Below are 14,431 nucleotides of genomic sequence, written 5' to 3'. Positions count from 1 at the left end.
CCTGGTCGGAGCAGGGCATCTTTTCTGCCTGCTCAGACCAATCTCCACGCTGCATGGACAGGGAGTCTGTCCCATGGGATGCTAAGACCAGAAGCAGGAAGAGGAGAGGCGGTGCAAGGAGACTAGAGCAACCGGCAGCAAAAGGTACGTTTTTTTTCTTTTTTATATTAAATGCCCCACCGCCGCTGCGCTGGTCTGGAAGTAATAATGCACTGCAATCTGTTTGGGCGCATGGACATTTTCTTCTTTCATCTCAATGCGCCAGATGTTTGTAAATAGTAAATACCATACACCTAAACCACACAGCAATCACATCTCCAGCAAAGTTACACCATCTTGTTCAGGTTGTAATGTAATACCTTACTCTGACACATTACCACCTCCTGGTGGTGCATTCAAAAACATAATATTTCAGAAAATAGGCCAATCAAGTGGACACATTGGGAGGAGACGGGAGTGGGCAAGAACCTGGATTAAATAGCACCTTGCTTCATTACAACTCTGTTAAATGTAAATAAGCCCTAAACCATGAAGATCGTAGGGGGCATATTTACAAGGGCATTGCACCAACAGAGCACCATTTTTTGCGACGCTTTTGTGGCACTGTACCCTGCTCCATATTTACAAGGCGGCACTAAGCCACTTTGCGTGGCTTAATGTCACCTTGTAAATATGGTCCTTCTCAACGCAATTTTCTGCAGCAAAGGGGCACGTAATGGGTGTTGCTGTGGGTGTTCCTATGGAACATCCATTGCTTTTTGACACCACTCCAGATTTACAAGGATCTATAAATCTGAAGCTGCGCCAAAAATGTACACCCCCCCCCCCCTCCCCCCCAGGGGAGGTGTAAGAGCGGCACAACGAGGAGAAATACTTTTATTCTCCTCGTTTTTTTGCTCTTTCTATGTGTGCTGCATTCTGCATCACACTTAGAAGGAGCAAATCGCCATTGATGACTGCTTTTGTGCAGGAAGGTGCACAACAACAATCATCCCTGCAAGGGTGTCTGTGCTGGTGCTAGACTGCTTTATTTGCGCTGGTGTGAATACAGGAATGTGTCACATTGTTGAAATATGGCACATTCCTGTACTTATAAATGAAATAGCTTAGCATAGCAAAATTGCTTGCAGGCCCAGATCTGCACCATTTTCTTGTAAATATGCTCCCAGGTTTCCAACCAAATAAAAGTGTAAAAAGAGCAAGAAATAATGCAAGAATAAAAGTGTGTATCAGAGAGGAACACCAAAGCACATAAAAGAATGCAGAAAAGTTCTAGCAAATATCATTTTAACCAAAGAACCCAGGGACAAATTTACAAGGGCATCGCGCCACCGGGGCGCCACAATCTGAGTTAGTGACAAAAACGTATTGCTCCCCAGGGGCGGCGTAAGAGTGGCGCGACAAGGAGAAATGATTTTATTTCTCCTAATTTTTACTCTTTCTTGCACACATAGAAGGAGCAAAACGCCATTGATGATTGTTTTTGTCCTGGAAGATGTCCCTTCCTGCACAACAACAATCATCCCTGGTGCAAGGGTGCCTGCGCTGGCGCTAAGCTGCTTTTCTTGCACCAGGAAAGACAAGATGATGGACGGAGTGCTTTTCAACCACTCACCCCCAGTCACAGATCTGAGTATAATCCATCGTTCTCTTGCTCACTATGCCAGCCCAGTTTGGACCCAGCCATATGCAAATCAATCTTTACCCTGTGCCTCATGGGAAGAGTCCAGCCCGAACTGCAAAGCCAGGTCCTCCCTGGACCAGAAACAAGCATTCTGGGACCAGTTTCAGGGTATACCCCTCAACATTTGTGCACTGGTGCAGAGGTGAGAAGGGAATGCACCGTTTTCTTGTAAATAAAGTGCATTCCTGTACTTAGAAAGTGGAGCAGCTTGGTGCAGAAAAATTGCTTGCGGCACCATGTTGCGCCATTTTTTGTAAAAATACCTCTAAATCCAATGTTAAGGCCATATGTTATATCTTTACAAATATCCTCACATGCGCTCTTAACTAATGACAACAAATACTCAGCCATACAGGCACAAGTCCTATAGAAACAGTGCAGGTGACTCATCATATGTAGTTTGCAATGATATCACATGGAGTGAAATCACAGGCCTTTCATATTCCTCACGTTAATGGAACTGGATATATTTTACAAGCCTAGATATATTTCTTATTTGGATTATTTTGAGTGTAAATATGTGTTTGAAATGTATGCATTTCTATATAAACTACACACACATGTTTAACTACTATGAATGCAAAGCAGTGATTATTTTGGGGAAACAGAGTATGAGTAAATAATAATGCATGGGAAGCGAAGCCGATAGTCGCCCAAGATGGCTCCTGAGAACGGACCGTTCAGTCACCTGGCAAAAGTGTTCTCTATCCTGGAGGGACACGGGGCAGCTTGTCAAGAGGCACCATATTGAACTCTGGGGTACAGGTCTGTTCCAGCAGAGGGAGCAAGTGTCCCTCTCGGCTTGCCATAGCTGCTGACGTTCGTCTCCCTCCCCCAGTCTGGGAAGTGACGAGGGCATTCAGCCAGATGCAGCAAGTCAGGCTTCTAAGCATCTGACGCAGCGCTTCATGGGTGAACTTGACCCTAGAGACTTGGTAGTGGGTGGGGGAGCAGATAGCAGGAACAGATGGGAAGCGAACAACACGCTGGAATGTTGCATACATTTCTGCCTATCTGTCAACAAACTGGAACCATCCCTGCCTACCACGCCCAGTGAAATCTGCCCCCTGCAGCGTGATCTGGGCGAGAACTTGGAGAACCAATCCCTTTCTAACTAGAAAGAATAGCTCATTCATTTATCAACCACTTTCGATGTTTACATAATGGCAGAAAAGAGAAACAAATCTTCTGTGGAGTAGTTCTTTAATTTCACGATTCCACTAGGCGCAGGCACCAGCATCTCAAGTCGCCCCAGGGGGGAGGATGTTAACTATGGAGAAAGCAGTCTAAAAACGTCATGAACATTGAAGGGGCCCAGGAAAGACTAGGGCGAAAGTTGGCACCTTGGAACAGATCTTTACCTAGGTTCCACGATGCTTACTCAGTGTGTCTGCAAGTGCTTCTTAATCTGCCAATATTATTTAATTTTCTAAAGTGGGTTTAGTTATAAAATGTAAAACTGAAAAATTAAAAAAAACATCGTAATGTGAAGCAATTTTAAATTGAAGGCTAACAATTAAGAAGGTATCCATTGCTTGATTGTTAGGGGGCAGCACAACTAGAGCAAACAGAATCTAATATGGACGATTTGTGGCTTCAAGTGAAGCACTGTTTTGCACCCACAAAAAAGAGCATGTATAAGAAGCAATTCCAGCATATCGCTTCATCTTTTAAAAGTAATAGCAAATTTTGAAAAGCTATCACCTTCCATTAAAATATCATTTTTGATCTTTGTAAATTTTCTATTGTGAATTAAATATTTCATAGTTTGGGTGCTTGTTTGATGTATGCCTGTTTCTCTATATTTGCGTACTGCTTTGAGTTTCAAATCAGAAAAATCGAGGATTCTGGGAATACCGGAATAGGAAACTTGAGACCTACAGACTGATGCTTCATCTGTTGATGATATCTCTCCCTTGATAAGGATGGGTTATAGCTCCAGGCCACATGATTTTACTGGCACTATTGAGCTGATACTTGGGACTCCAAAAGGAGCAAGACTCATTTCCTGCTCATCCATCCTCCTCTCACAGTTCCTACATATGAGTTCTTTCATGCAGAACCTAATGACCAAACTTCACTTTTCCTTCCCAATTCAAGATTACTTATGAGTATGAATACATCACTTCCTGGAACGGATTCCTGTTTCTTTTTTCTGCAGCCGATTGCCATCTTGGCTACAGGTATGCATGTTCTTTTCTTTTATTGAGACCTGCTATACCGGTTTTATTATTGGTTTTGTGGTCATGTCCATATACACAGCATGCGCGGTCACCAGCCGCATCTGAGGCTTGCTTAGCAGCCTGTGATGGCTTAAGGGTTGTTTATGTGGTTGTTTTTTGTTTTCACTTCTTCTCCTGGTCTCAGTATACACGGCAGGCGCGTGGCATCTCTGCAAATGTATTTTGAAGCGCTGCTCTGTGTTGCCGATACATTTTGTGACATGGGAATTGGCAGTCGCCTGGTTTCAAAATGGCGCCTTTACTCTATCCGGCGGCGTGTCCTTGTCCTTCCATCTGTCCGGCCCAATGCGGTTGCAAGCAAATAAGGAGCGTGCTTGTTGACAGTGTTGCCCCGACACCCTGCTGGCTTTCAAGTTGAGTTTCCTGTGTCAGTCTGTTTTCGATTCTTTAGTCTTGCTGGTCTGTTCGTGTGGCCACTCACTTTGGAGATTGAGGGTTCAGATCTTGGTTTTGCAGTGGTCCTTTCTCTGCTCTGATTTCTTTGGGTCTGCTGTCTAAAGTCTGTATGCTGCAGAGACCTCGGGGTTTTCTGGCACTTTGACTGTTTTGGTGAATACTGTGGTGGTGGCTGGGTCATCTGCCGGGCTGTTGTGGCCTCTTCTCTCCTTGATATGGTTGCTGCTGTGGCTGCCTTTTGGGTCCGGAGGGGGCCGCCCCCTGCTTAAAAATTCTAGGCTGCAGCCTTCCATGGAGGGGGAGTATGGCCCTTACAGGCCGTTTTGTGCAGTGCCATGATATTTTCCTGCATTTGCATTGGACTAACTTCTCTTGCAATTGCTTTTTTAATCTGTTTTGTCGGATATCCTCATGTACTGCCCCCCAGTTGGGTGACTCAGGGTCTGGCTCAGGTAGCAGTGGCTCGCTCTTGCAGCCCTCCCAGGACCGGTGGTCCCGCTCCTCTACTAGGCTCGGGAGCAGGGATTTTGGACCATTCATGGCTTCAGTTATGGGAGGTCACATTGGCTCTCCTGAGTGTGAGGTCTAGTTCCAGCCTAGTTCTTATCTACTCTGCTCAAAAGTTTGCCAATGGTGGGCGACTCCTATTCTCTATTGCTGGGTGACCTAGTGAGGCGGGTCCTCCAGGGTATTAGTGTGCAGGTTTACCTTTCTCTTATTCTGTCATGGAGGGAACGTTTGCTTCTGCGTGACGCCTTGCTGTAGTTTCCTCGGAGTGAGGTGTCATGTGCCTGAGTTTGGCCTGGTAGGAAATAGTGCTATTTTACATGTACGTGGGTCTTTCCTAAAGTTACCTTCACTTTGTCACAACAACTTTTGACACACATTTGCATTTGTGATACTTGGGTTAGTTTCTTGGAAACACCGACCTTGCTGATATAGAGAACTTTGTGAGAACTCTATCACTCTGCCTTGACATTGTGTACTAGGCCCTCACATGGGTTTTACAAATGTGTTTGTTATTATCTCCATATGACGACACAGCTATCTGTGTAATACAAACAACGGCAGCCTTATCACAATCTTGGCCCAAGACAAGGATGCCTTTTTCTCTATATAACCTTTTGTTTCCCAAGTATAATCAGAGGAGACACTTCTACCGACTTTCAGGGGTCCCTGCATGCTGAAGCTTTCACTCAGCAGCTGACTGACATCTCCGTGAAGGGTGTCCAGTTTGTGACCAAGACAAGGTTCTCCACTCTTACCCACCAGGTAATGGGGTTAGATGATCCAGAAGGGGGTTTCTTTGCAGAACATACATTTACATCTTAGACACCTAGGTTAGAGTTTGCATCGTAGGAGTACGCTAGACTGTTATAATACTGTATACAAGTGCATATACAAGTTGTCTCAGCAAGATGGTGGAACTCTTCATTTTATTCACTGTCTTGACATTAATAACTTTTGTCTGCTTCTATTGATTATTGCAGCACATATTTTCTATACAAGAACCACTTTGGTTAAAAAAATATTGAAAAAAGTTCCTTCATGTATTCTTTGTGTATTTCTCTGAACGAACGAGAGCTTGAGTGTCTTAGCGAAAGGTTCTAGATCTGTCACCACAGTTCCTGAGGGAACAGGGTCGTCATGTTTAGTAGTTTTTATCAACAATTGGGGTTTGTGTTGTTCTTATAATGACAAAAGAGAGGGGATAAATGAAACAATACTAGTGTTTCAGTAAGGGGGAGTGCTCCAAATAGGAGCAAGTGCCCTCACACACCCTAAGGGGTGTCATGCTTCATTACTGGGCAAGCTCCTCGTTGGGCCAGTGCTGCAATGCCTGATGGGCACCCACGAGGGGGCTCTTTGCCGGAGGTCTTTTCGTATATGCCGTATGATGAAGTGGGGGTGAGAGGGTGGTGAATTGTGTAGTGTGTGAGAGAGTTGTTTAACAGTAGTGAAATAAAATAGGTATAGTGCCGTTCTTTGTCAATTAACTTTATTGATGAAACTCACTACCCTAGTTAAAAATGTGGTGTTTATACAGGATACAATGGTCCTAATAAGACTAGTCAATGTGTGATCTTAAATATAGTCAATATGTTTCTCACCTATGTAAGTCCAGTGGACTGCAGTGGGGTGGATTGGATTGCAGTGGGTGGATTGGATTGACTATGGTGGATTGGATTGGGGGATTGGATTGAGGTGGGGTGAACAGGATTGGGGTGGTGTGGATTGGATTGAGGTGGATTAGGGTGGTGTGGGGTGGACTGGAATGGGATGGACAGAGTGAGGTGGATTGGAGTGGAGTAGATTGGATTTGGCTGGATTGGGGTGGAGTGGGTTGGATTGGAGTGGGATGGATTGGGGTGGGGTAGATTAGTTTCGGGTGAGGTGGATTGGATTGGGGTGAGGTGGAGTGGGGTGGATTGGACTAGGGCAAATTAGAGAGGGGCAGATTATTTTGAATTGGAGTGTGGCAGATTAATTTGGATTGGTACTGATTGGAGTGAGGCAGGTTGTGTTGGATTGGAGTGGGGCTGATTGGAGTTGGGCAGATTGTGTTGGATTGGAGTGGGGCAGATTGTTTTTGATTGGAGTGGGGAGATTATTTTGGTTTGGAGTGGTGCATATTGGAATGGGGCAGATTGTTTTGGACTGGAGTGAGGTAGATTGTATGGTGACAGATGGTTCTGGATTGAGTGAGGCAGATTGGAGTGGGCAGATTGTTTTGGATTAGAGTGGGTGGATTGGGGAGGGAGTGAGGTGGATTGGGGATGGAGTGGGGTGGAATTGATTAGGCTGGATGAGGTGGATTTGATTGGTGTGGGCGGGCTGGGGTGGACTGGAGTGGTGTGAGGTGAGGTGGATTTTGATGGATTGGAGTGGGGTGAATTAGAATGGATTGAGTGGATTGGGTGAGGTGGGGTGGATTTGAGTGGGGAGGATTGGAGTGGGTAGGATTGGAGTGGGGAGAATTGGAGTGAAGCAAATTGGAGTGGGGCAGACTGGAGTGGGACAATTGTTTTGGATTGGAGTGGGGCAGATTCAAGAGGAGCAGATTGTTTTGGGTTGAGTGGGGCAGATTGTTTTGGTTTAGAGTGGGGGCAGACTGGAGTGGGGCACATTGTTTTGGATTGAAGTGGGGCAGATTTCATTGAGGTAGATTGTTTTAGATTGGAGTGGGGCAGACTGTTTTGTATTGGACTGGGGTAGATTGGAGTGGCGTAGATTGAAGTGGGGTAGATTGTTTTAGATTGGAGTGAGGCAAATTAGAGTGTAACAGATTGTTTTGGTTTAGAGTGGGACAGATTGCTTTAGAGTGGAGTGTGGAAGACTGGAGTGGGTTAGATTGGAGTGCGGTTCGTTGAGAGGATTGGAGTGTGGTGGATTGGAGTAGATTGGGTTGGGGTGAGTGGTTTGGATTGGAGTGGGGTGGTGTGGACTGGATTGGAGTGGGGAGAATTAGATTGGTCTGGGGTGGATTGGTGTGGGGTGAGGTGGGGTGGATTGGTGTGGACTATATTGGGGTGGATTGGGGTGTACAGCATGATTATGTGTTAAAGCATAATTTCAGAAATTACACATAAGAAAGAAACAATGTTGCCTTGCAATAAAATAATCCTCATCTGCTGAGAACTATGCCCACGAGCAAAAACAAAAGAAAACACGAGTGCAAAGTGAGAAAAGAAGACTTGGAGAAGAAAAAAAACATAACTATAGAAAACTTATCTTTCCAATCATGTTTGTCCTACTGGGCACATTTTTGCCTTTCACACACCTTCTGTTTGTAGGGCACTAAAAGTTAAACGGAACAAAATAGTACCACAATCACGTTGGGAGCAGCAGCCTACTTTGACGAATTAAGAGGCTGTAAAGAAGAGTGCCACGCAAGCCAACAAACGGTAAGCAATGGGCAGGCTCTAAGCCTTTTTATGTATACAACAGTGTCTTGCAACTGAGACGCATCCGCTAGCTCGCACATGCTCTCGTAGGCTCGACCTTAAGAAAAAACCTACATAGAAATGTGAAAGCAACATATTTGTTTCACCTTTACTTCCTGTAAATTACTTGCATGCATTCCACATAAAAAGGGATGAAAAGAGGAGATGGAGGAAGTGTGAGAGCACTTTGGCATTTAGAGTCACTCACCTTCCTGAGCCAATCATCTTGTGCAAGTATATATGGGTCTGATTAAATTGCTTTTATACCACTATTGAATCTGTCTATAAACACAGCGTTGCCTTTGGAACAATCTTTGACTAGTGATGGTCAAAGAAAAACTATAATATTTCCTTCAGTATTGCAGCACACTGGAACTCACCACCCACCGTTCACCTTTCCTGTTTCTCTGCTGTTGATGATCACTTACCCCATTAGACATCTAATTTACAGACTCTTCTCCTGCTCTACTTAATTTAGGCAGGCATACCAAAAGCTTTGATAAAACTTTGACAATTGACCAATCCAGTTCATCAGAACAAGTAGAACAATATATTTGTTGTTCACATAAAAAAGAAAAAAGGGTGATCTCCTTTAATTATTATATAAAGTAAGTTTATTTATTTTAAAGAATACTTTACGAGTTTTTTAGCAGTTGTTTGGTGTTCATGTATTTCTTTCCCTATTCATGTGTTCAACCAGCATCAGACCACTGAGTCATTGTAAAATGTGATTGTAGCGATTGGCCATGCATTAATTAATCTTGGTTTATTTTGGTATGCAATAAATGTATATCTTTTTGACATAGCTTTAGTTGCTCTACATGGTAGGCCTGAATTATGAATTAATTTCATCATTGTGATTAAGTCAATATTCATTGTTAATAAGCTTTACAATTCACTCTAAATAATTTTCTAATCTTTCCCCTTAGGAGTAATTCTTCTTTTTCTGGTTAGGTCAGCATCAAAACACAAAACGGTTAAATTCTCACGCTGTTAAAAATTTATAAATGGTGGGCACTTCCCACCTCATAACTCCTCATATGCCCATCTCATGACTAAGGGGGTGCCGCCTGGGAAGTTAACTCCCCCGCCCCACCTAGAGAAAACATTGTGAATGCAAGTGATGGAACAAAAGCCTTGCCGATGGTGCGGCATAAGCAAGGTACCAGCGACGGCCAAGATTTTAAAAAGGGAGGGGGGTCTTCCGAGGCGCTCTCAGCGTCAGGCTAAGAGGGCTGTGTTCTCTCTGAAATTAGTAGGGATACACAGCCCACCCATGTCCACCCTCAACATTTGCTCTTTACCATATCAAAGATGGACTGTGGTCATAAAAGACATTTGATCACTTCTTGGAGTAGCATGGAAAGCAACAAAACAAATAAGCAACATACATTTTTTTTCTAATTCTAATTTACATAAATTGGTATACCTTCAAACCAACAACTAAATTTGATGCTGTTATTACATGCAAATAATCCACATTATTCTGAGCTCGTCTCTTCATAGTCGCCATCTTTACTTCATGCAGCGAATTCTTCTCTAAGAAACAGCAAATTTTTAAGCCCTCCTTCTTACTCTGAGGACGTCTGTATTTGGTACTCAACCCCATTTGCACCACCCTATCAGTGCCATTTCTGTCAAAGACGCAGTCCCCAAATAATATTCCAGATGCTAAAGGTTTCTGCATCACAGATCAGGCTCATTGTGCTTTCCAAGCAGCACACTGGACCCATGTATGGGAAAGAACAGTGCAGAAATGACAGGATCAGATTTAAGTTACATCTGATTTAACTGTATACTGCTAACAACTCCGTCTAGTGCTTCAGCAACATTCTTGAATTACCTGTAGTCACTGCAGGTGATCAGCAAAATAGGAGGTACCCTTTTATAGGTCTTGGCTGATAGCACAATTGTGAATGTCAGGATCCCCTTTGCCCGCTTTAATATTCCTCACAGGCAGTATCCTCTTTGGAGAAAATCGAATCCAGGTTGGAGAGCTGTTTTGCGTGTTATTCTGCATGAACTGAAGCATTCGGTAAAAGATGACGGATTCCCGACCGCCCTCACTTCCTAGTTGAGGTTGCGGTCTAGTTGTTTTGATGAAGAGTTTTTGAAGCGTTTATTGCGCATGCGCGTGAATCGCGCTGCGCACTTCAACCGAAGAAAAATCCAGTCAGGAGCGTTTCCTTACGCTCCGAAATTTTAACTGAGGAGAATCTTGTTTCCCGTCTGTTGGCCTCAACATTTGTATTAAGGGAAGTCTATAAGGCTGTTGTTGTTTTCACTCCTTGAATGTTTATTAATCCAGGTACGAATTTCTTCAGCAGGAGGGAATTCATCAGCGCTTCAGTGTCGGAGCATTGGTTGCCGAGAGTCACAGAGTTTGGTGAAGAAGAGAAGTCCGTAACCGTTTTAAGGTTTTCGAGGAAGCTGCTTCTGTGAAGAGAAGCGCTTTGAACTCAAGTAAGCGTATTTTGAGCAGTGCTTTAAAAGTGAAAGAACTTCAGTATTCTTTCACATTTTGTGTGAGAAAAGTTGTTATTTCTACTTTGGATTTTGGCAGTCTGGAGATTTCCTAGAATCTCCATTTGAGGTAAAAAGGAGATTAATTTGCAGACACTGAGAGACTTCTAGTCTAGGCACAGGAGTGTCAAGTAGTGTATTTCTTGAAGAGACATTTTGCGCAATTCAGTTAAAATAAAACAAGAACAGTTCCCAAAGACCAGAAAGAGTAACGCCATAAGGAAGAATATAAGAGAAAGACTTAAAAGACTATATACATAAAAACTGACTAAGAACCAAGCTTTGTAAATAAGAAAAGGTTAAAAAACTGCGCACAGGTCTTTCCAAGGGTTCTTCCGATTAATTAGATGAAACAATAGATATAGGCAAAACATTTAGGAGAGGAGCAATTCCTTAATAAGATACAGGTAATGATTATATTGAAAAGAGATTACAGAATTAGCGCTGAAGTGTAAATAGGAGATGTGAATGTTTTACTTCTCTTGCAGGTATCTTCTCTTCTGCCCCCGTGAAGCATAGGAGAGCAATCTTAAGAGAAGGACCAGTGTCTGGAAGCAGTCTCTCTTGTTTTGTCTTCCACCTCCCCTTTCCCCCAAGCTGAAGTTAGAGGCAGCAGCTTAGTCTCTGTCTCTGGCATCGGTTGGAAGGATCTGGGGCATAGTCATCTGCTTCTGAGGGGATCGCCTTCAAAAGTTAAGAGTGTCTGACAGATTGAAGTGCCTACCTCTTCATTGAGGATTACAGATCCCCTCCCAGGCAGAATGACGGAAGGTTTTGATTTAACGTCTTTGACAACAATTTTGAGCAATATGCAGGAACAATTAAATACTGCATTAATAGAGAACAAATCTTTGAGGGAGGAAGTTAGAAGATCTAGTCAAGAGACCATCCAAACAGGACACAAATTAGATGAGTTGGTAGCATCAGGGTCAGTTTTCAAAGGACCTCAAAGATTGTCTAGTAATTCATCTGCAGCGGATATTTCCACTCAAGTTATTCATGCTATTTCGCCAATTATTCCTTTGGCGCCTCCAGAAAGGATTGGTGGAGTTCCTCAAAGAGCACAAATATTTTTAACACAGTGTTCCTTACACTTTTTGTGTCGTCCTGTGATTTTTGCTGAGGATCAATCGAAGGTGGCATTTATTCTGTCGTATCTGAATGGCGATGCAGCAGCCTGGTCAATGTCTCTGGTCACCAAAAATGATCCAGTTTTGTACAATTTTGAGAACTTTAAGATTGAATTTTTAAGAATATTTGATAGACGATCTGCTTCTCAGGCGACTGACAATGAGTTACTAGAGCTCAAACAAGGAACTAGAGATCTAGTAGGATATTTAGCCCAATTTAACAAATTAATTGTGGAAACAAATTGGCCGGAGATAAAAAGAGCTGCCATTTTTTATCGAGGATTAAAGGACGAGCTTAAAGATGCCTTGGCTCAAATTCCTCGTAGACCCACAGAAGTTTCAGAGCTAATTGATTTGGTGCTACAAATAGATCACAGATTAAGTGAACATCGTAATGAGAGGAGAAAAGATTTTCGTCCTCCGCCTCCTCGTTTTGACCGGGTAAAATCTGAAGGTCATAAAACCACAGAGAGTGTTTCTACAGAAGAGCCAATGCAAATTGGTTCAGTCCGAGGCCCATTGACAAGAGAGGAAAAAGAGCGTAGAAGAAACGCCCAGCTATGTTTGTATTGTGGATCAGCCGGGCATTTTGTGAGAGAATGCCCCAAGAAGCCTAAATCCTCTCAGCAGGGAAAAGGTCGGCTTCACCCGTAGAAGGAGTTGCACGGGTGGAAGCAATTGTCAAGACAACTCCAGAGATCCAACAGATAGTAAACACCTTGCAATCTGCTGCCCCTCATTTAGTGGTCTCCTTCACTATAAGATTTCATAGTATTGAAATAAGGAAGGTCTCCGTGATGATAGATTCTGGGGCCACTGGAAACTTCTGTGATATCAAGTATGCATAGCAGATTGGAATAAAATTTGTTGAAAAGCAGTTCTTGGAGGCAGTGCGAGCTGTGAACGGAACTAATCTGTCTTCTGGGCCTATCACCCATGAGACTGAGTGGCTACAGTTAACGGGATTTAATGGTCACACTGAACAAATAACATTCAATCTAATTGATGCCCCACAGTTCCAGTTAATTTTGGGTCTCCCTTGGTTAACTGAACATAACCCACGTATAGATTGGAGTAGGAGAACAGTAGTCATGGATTCCCCTTTTTGTGTTGAGAATTGTTTCAAGGAAAGAACTGAATCAACTCAAGGTTCTCTGGTTCAAAATTTGGTACTCCATCATCCTGTTCAGATTTGTGCACTGGAAACCAAGGAAATTCCGTTGGAATATCAGGATTTATCTTCAGTATTTGACAAAAGAGAAGCTGAAAAACTCCCACCTCATCGCCCTTACAACTGTAAAATAGAAATAGAGCCGGGAGCGGTTCTTCCTTGTAGTAGAATATATGCTCTCACAGAAAAGGAGAATCGATTTCTAAAGGCCTATCTAGATCAGTATCTAGCGAATGGATTCATCCGTCCTTCTCAGTCTCCAGTTTCATCCCCCCTATTTTTAATTCCTAAGAAGGATGGTGATCTGCGTGCTTGCATAGACTATCGAGCACTAAATCAAATAACAGTCAAGAATCGTTATCCACTTCCTTTGATCTCTGTGCTGGTAGATCAAGTCAAAGATGCCAAAGTGTATACCAAGTTGGATTTGCGTGGAGCATATCATTTGATCAGAGTGGCTCCTGGAGATGAGTGGAAGACAGCATTTCAAGCTCGTTATGGTTTATTTGAGTACCAAGTAATGCCATATGGGTTGTGCAATGCTCCAGCTGCCTTCCAGCATTTTGTGAATGACGTTCTAGAAGAGTTTTTGGAAAGAGTGGCGGTTGTCTACATAGACGACATTTTGATTTTTTCAAAAGACATAAGTGAACATGTGCTGTATAGCTATTCTCAGGAAGTTGCTTGACAATCATCTTTACGTCAAGTTGGAAAAATGTGCATTTCATGTTGAAAGAGTTGAATTTCTGGGATTTGTGCTTTCTCCCGAAGGAGTCAGCTTGGATACTACTAAGGTGAAGGCTGTGCAAGATTGGCCGTCTCCCACAAATGTGAAAGAGATTCAAAGTTTTCTTGGGTTTTCAAACTTCTATAGGAGATTCATTCCAGATTTCTCTCACAAGGTGACCCCCATTACTTGTCTTTTAAAGAAGGGAGTGAAGTTCCTTTGGAGCTCTGAGGCTGAAGAGGCTTTTCGGTTTTTGAAGGAATCTTTTACTCGAGCTCCGGTCCTTTTGCACCCAAGAACTGAAGATCCATTCTATGTCGAAGCAGATGCCTCGCCAGAGTGTAATTATCCAATTGCAGATAAAGAGTTGTTAGCTGTCAAAGGTGCATTTTTGGAATGGCGACATTATTTGTTGGGGGCCAAACACAAAGTCACAGTGTTTACAGACCATCGAAATTTGAAGTTCCTCAAGTCTGCTCGCACATTAACAGCCAGACAATTGCGTTGGTCGTTGTTTTTTGCCGATTTTAATTTTGTAATCACTTTTTGCCCTGGAGCAAGTAACGCTAGAGCAGATGCACTCTCCAGAATCAATTCAAACTCCCAAGAAAGA

The 14,431-nt window shown here is 43.2% G+C and overlaps 1 protein-coding gene across 1 annotated transcript in view; it reads right to left on the bottom strand.

Annotated features, from left to right (window-relative positions):
• Window positions 1-14,431, bottom strand: part of LOC146789753 (multidrug resistance-associated protein 1-like) — a 621,679-nt gene that overhangs the window by 230,701 nt on the left and 376,547 nt on the right. The gene's annotated exons all lie outside the window — the stretch shown is intronic.

This window comes from Triturus cristatus, chromosome 10 (assembly GCF_964204655.1).
Source record: "Triturus cristatus chromosome 10, aTriCri1.1, whole genome shotgun sequence".
Lineage (NCBI taxonomy): Eukaryota > Metazoa > Chordata > Amphibia > Caudata > Salamandridae > Triturus > Triturus cristatus.
This window is presented reverse-complemented; position numbering and strand designations above follow the sequence as displayed.